Genomic DNA, 6,000 nt, shown 5'->3' with positions numbered 1-6,000 from the left:
TCATTTCTACAATCAGAGGCATCACAAGCAACAATTTCTTCTAACTTAGCAATCTGGTTCTTAAGCACAGAGTTAGAATTGATCAAAGCATGATTATCATTTTTCAAATCAGAAATAATTTTCTCATGTTCAGAAGGAGTCTTGGAAACAGCAGATAAGTCCTTTTTCAGCTTCTTATGCTTAGACAATAAGGAGTTATACTTATCCATGATATCAGACAATGCATGTTTCAGTTCAGAGGTAGAGAAAGAAGCGAATACCTCATTTTCATCGTCTGAGTTAGGATCTCCTTCTGATTCTGAGTCAGAGTCAACAGCTCCCTTTGACTCTGCTTCTTTGTCTTTGACAATAGCCATGAGTCCTTGGACTTCACCATCAGAGTCAACATCCTCTGACTCTGATTCATCAAATGTCACCATCAGACTCTTCTTTGTCTTGAAGTGCTTCTTTGGCTTCTTGTCCTTCTTCAACTTTGGACAGTCACTTTTGTAGTGCCCTGATTCTTTGCACTCAAAGCATGTGACTTCCTTAAGTGAGGACTTCTTCTGACCTGAGGATTCAGACTTTCCTTTTGCCTTTCCAGAGCCTTTGTATTTGCTCTGCCTGTGCTTCCAGATGCGATTGAGTCTCTTGGAGATCAGAGTCAGCTCATCTTCATCAGAATCTTCTGATGCTTCTTCAGATTCCTCTTCTTCAGCTTGAAGAGCTTTTGACTTCTCAGCCTTAGCCTTTTCAGATTTAGATTTCAAGGGTATGGACTTTTTCCTCAGATCTTGCATCTCTGAGCGCTTCAGCTCATGGCATTTCAAAATGCTGATGAGTTCTTCTAAACTCATATTCTCAACATCTCTCGTGAGCTCTATTGAAGTCACTAAAGGCATCCAACTTTCAGGAAGACACCTGATGACCCTTATGACATGATCTTTTGTTGTGTAGCTCTTGTTGAGAGGTCGTATGCCAGCTACAAGCAACTGAAATCTGGAGAACATTTCTTCAATGGACTCATTTGGCTCCATGATGAAGGATTCATACTTTTGGATCAAAGACAATGCCTTTGATTCTTTGACTTTCTTGTTTCCTTCATGAGACATCTTCAGAGATTCGAAAATGCCTTTCGCAAACTCACGATCTGTAATCTTCTGGTACTCTTCATAGGAAATAGCACTTAGAAGAATTGCTCTTGCTTTGTGATGTTGTGAGTACAGCTTCTTTTGATCTGCAGTCATCTCTGACCTTGGGATCTTCATGCCATCTGCATCAACTGGACGCTCGTAGCCATCCACAATAATATCCCAGAGATCTGCATCGAAACCCAGAAAGAAACTTTCCAGTCTATCTTTCCAATATTCGAACCTTTGACCGTCGAACATAGGAGGCTTTGCATTGTAACCATCTCTTTGAGTTTCACTGGTGGTGGCAGCCATTGTTTTTCACACCGGCCCGGATCACTGAACACTGTTAGGTGTGGTAATCAGAACTTGCGCTCTGATACCAATTGAAGGTATGAAAAACGGTAGAAAGGGGGGGTTTGAATAACGTTTTCAAGATAAAGCTTCCACCTTAAAGATTTTGACAAATCTTTCGAGAACTTAAGTGCCAAAGATAAGAGATAGAAAAGCACACAAGGATTTTATCCTGGTTCACTTGATAAATCACTCAAGCTACTCCAGTCCACCCGTTAAGGTGATTTCTTCCTTCTTAGAATGAAGGCAATCCACTAATCAGGTAAGAGTTACAACTGCACTTGAAACCTACAAGTGACTAACAATTACACTGACTTAGCTCACACTAAGATTCACTCTCTTAGTCTTCTCTAGGATCCGATCAACCTTGATCTCCTAAAGGAACTAAACAAACTGTTTATCAAAGAATTGTTTACAAGAGATTTGCTTCTAAAAAGCTAATAGTAAACTCAATGAATTTCAGATGAAAGAAAGCTTAGAAGAATTTGAATTTGTCTTGCGCGTATGTGAATGCTTCTAGCCGCTTCTTTCAGTCTTCAGCCTCTTTATATACTCCAAGGATTAGGGTTGAGCGTTGCATGGGAAATGCTACCGTTGGAGGGCAGTTCTGGAAAATCCAGCTTCTGCTGTGTCTGAGACTGTTAGGTAGGTCGTCAGGAAGGTACAGTTGCTTTTGTTCTTGGATAGCGACTTGACCTTTAAACCTAGGAGACTTCTGATCAGGAGAAAGCTTCATGTTGGAACTTGTGAAGCCGGTTGATCAGAGTCAGAGGGAAAGCCCAGATCCTCTGACCATTGTTTCTTCTGATTCTGAACTCAGAGGGAAGTACATGGTCTTCAGAGTATCTTGCTTCTGGATATCAGAATTTCACTAATCAGCTTCTGGATCTTCAGAGTCTTCTACACCATCAGAATATCTGAGCCTTCAGTGTTTCTTGGTTATCAGACTTTCTGGATCTTCAGAACTTCTAGTGACTGAGTCCACATCAGAGTTTGTATAACTTCAGAACTTCTGAAGCTTTTCCACTGTTCATACTGAACATGGTGAATGCGAAAGCGTTGCTTGGGTCGCTCTTTATACACAGTGCTTCTGATTTGTGTGAGATTGAGTTGAGGTCAGAGCCTGTAAATAGCACACTCAGAAAAACACGTTAGAGTACCACAATTGTTCATATCAAAATGTTAACTTGTAATCATCAAAACATAGAGTTGTACTACTAGATCAAAACTTGATCTTACAAGGGTCTTTTATGGTATAAGAGATAGGCAGGGTTATAAGAGGGTTTTTGCTAATGGGATGTATTATTGATTTAAATCACTTATCAGATTTAATTTTTGTTTAAAATCGCTAATTTTTTAAGGAAACTTAAGGGTTAAAATAAAAGAAAATTTAAAATATTTACCTATTGAATATCTTTTTGTTTTTTCCTTGACGTGAATCTCTTATAAATGGAGCATGATCACGCTGGATTTTATTTATTTTAATATATCTAAAATTTAAAAAGTTACTAAATAAATATAGATAAAAACTATAGAGCAAATTACAATAAAAACTCATAAAATCATGAATTAATTAAAAATCCGAAAATTCAATAAAAATACCATAAAAATTAATTAATACTCTAAAAATAAATCAAATATAAATTAAGATAAAATCAAGAAATAAACAACCTAAATCCTAATCAAATCTAAAATTTAAAAATATTTTTTTTATGAGAATTAACCAGAGAATGACACGTGGAATTTTTTTTATGAGAATTAACGTGAGAATGACACGTCACTAAATCAGCCTGATGGGAGTTCTTCTTTTCTAATATATATTGATGATTGATGATTGATATTGATATTGATATTGATATTAGTATATAAAGGAGGAGATGACTGATGCAGTATCTTAGATAATTAGGAAAAATCTTTTAAATTTTATAGGATTATAATCTCAGCATTACATTTTTTTAATATTGTGGATCATGAGAAAGAATAAAAGGAGAAATCATGGGATTCCTGTAAATATGCAGTAAATTAGGCTTGAGACTTTTCCTAATTTAAAGAGATAATAAAAACAGTTTCAAGATTTTTTTTGGAAATAAATTTTGTAAGGAGTAATCTAGGTAAATCTTAGATAATTAGGGAAAATATTTTAAAATTCGGTTTTGAGACAAAATAACACAACATAAGAGAATCTATCAAATGGAATGACACGGGGAATTTTTTTTTTATGAGAATTAACCTGAGAATGACATGTGAGATTTTATTTTGAGTATTAATTAATTTAAGATAAAAATAAACAACTTAGATCCTAACTAATTTATACTCTAAAAATAACTCTAAAGTAAAATAAAATATTTCCTGGAATTAACATTAAATAAATTCTAAGATAAATTAAGATAAAGTCAAGAAATAAACAACCTAAATCCTAATCAAATCTTAAATTTAAAAAGGTAATAAATATAGATAGACAAAAACTACAAAAATCTAGCAAATAACAATAAAAACTCTTAAAATCCTGAATTAATTAAAAATCCAAAAATTCAATAAAAGTACCATAAAAATTAATTAGTACTCTAAAAATAAATTAAGATAAAATCAAGAAATAAACAACATAAACCCTAATCAAATATAAAATTTAAAAATGTATTTTTTTATGAGAATTAACCTGAGAATGACACGTAAATTTTTTTTTATGAGAATGACACGTCACTAAGAATTAACGTGAGAATGACACTTCATTAAATCAGCCTGATAGAAGTTCTTATTTTCTAATATATATTGATTGATTTTTTTTGAAAACAAATTGAAAATCTATTTTCAAAAAAAGGTAAATTGAAAATCTAATAATTTGTTCCATTCGAAAAAAAAAACTAATAATTTGTTATGATTGTTTTGGGTGAAAATAATTTGTTCTAATAAATTTTAACAATAGCGGTATCTGGCTGAAAAAAAAAAATTAACTTGCGGCCGTATCAATTATATGTGTTTTAAATTTCATAGATTTCTTATATTTTTTCAATATTATATTAATTGAGATATAGATCCAACTACAGTAGAAACTCTTTAAATTAATACTCGGTAAATTAATAAACTCTCTAAAATAATAAATTTGATCGGTCCCAACTTGGACCAATGTAAAAAATTGAAAAACTCGATAAAATAATAAGATAATAATTTTTCGGGAGATCCCTTTATAATTTTCGGTCCCAAGAAAATTATAAATTAATAACTCATAGAAACTGGAAAAAAAAGTATTACAGTCTATTGAAATATGATTCAATAGTTGTCTGTTTTCCTTTAAAGTTCAAGTCTATTTGGAGCTCATCTCTAACTTTTCTTATTGCATCCAATAGCTCAGGTGTTGTATTTTTTGTATTGTATCATAAAGTTGTATTTTTGTTTGGTATGTACAGGATAATTACTTAAAAACTCTTTAAATTAATAATTATTAATTTATCGATAAATTAATAACTCTCTAAAATAATAAATTTCTCCGGTCCTGACATTATTAATTCAAAGAGTTTCTACTGTAAATTCTATTTTCCTTTTCTAAAGCTAGCCCAACATTTTGTCATTAGGTAGGGATGGTAGTGAGTTTTGGATCCATTAGGTACCCATAAAAAATACGCATTATGAGTAGGCTAAAAACTCATTAGATGAGTATAAGGTTGGACATGGGTAAATACCTATAAAAAGTAGCGGGTATAGGTATTATAGTACTTAATCCGCGCCGTACTTACACACGCATATTATTAATTATTTTAATTACATATACACACATTTGGTAGCATATTAACAAACTTGAACTATAACTTTCTAACTCACTTTAAGAAAAAAATGAGTAAGTAATGTCTTTGGTTTCAAAAAAAAAGTAATGTCTTGATGTGTGTGGCTCTATTGGGTCGCCTAGTGTAAGAGATGGCTTTGATCTTACTCCTTCGGATGAAGATGCTGGTAGGGTTCTTTTTAGGCGAGGTCGTGGTCGTCCCATAAAGCTTGGTGGAGGTCTTTCTACTACGATTGTTGGGGTTGCCCCTAGGGAAGAGGTTTTTAAGGTGCCTCCTCGCTCTCGGGGGCGACCCAAGAAGTTGCAGAAACAGGGGTTAGTGGTGGAGCTTGGGAGTTCCTCTTCTACGGGTATTGGGGAGGATTCTTTGAGCCATCAGTGTAACCAACTGATGGTTGTGGATTCTCCGCTTCCTAGGGGTCCTCGAGGGGTTATGACGAGGGTGAGGGCAACTTTAGCCATTGGAAAACGTATGGGGATGGTCTATGATTGCTCTGATGAGGTTTCCCTCCATGGAATTGCTGATAACATAAGGTTCCGAGGGTTGAGCTGACTGTTTGATCCTTTCTATCATGATCTGGGTCTGTTTATATGGATTTGGACTAGGTGGGGTTTTCTTTTTGGGTTTGGGGTTGTCTATTTTGTGTGTTGGTTAGCTTTTTGATGTACTAACCTTCACTCCCCTTCTGTTTTCCTTCTTGCTTGGCTCGCCAAGTTGCTTATAATACATTTACTTTTGCTGTCAAAAAAAAATATATT

The sequence above is a fragment of the Lotus japonicus genome, chromosome 1, assembly GCF_012489685.1.
Source record: "Lotus japonicus ecotype B-129 chromosome 1, LjGifu_v1.2".
In the NCBI taxonomy this organism is placed as follows: Eukaryota; Viridiplantae; Streptophyta; class Magnoliopsida; order Fabales; family Fabaceae; genus Lotus; species Lotus japonicus.
This window is presented reverse-complemented; position numbering follows the sequence as displayed.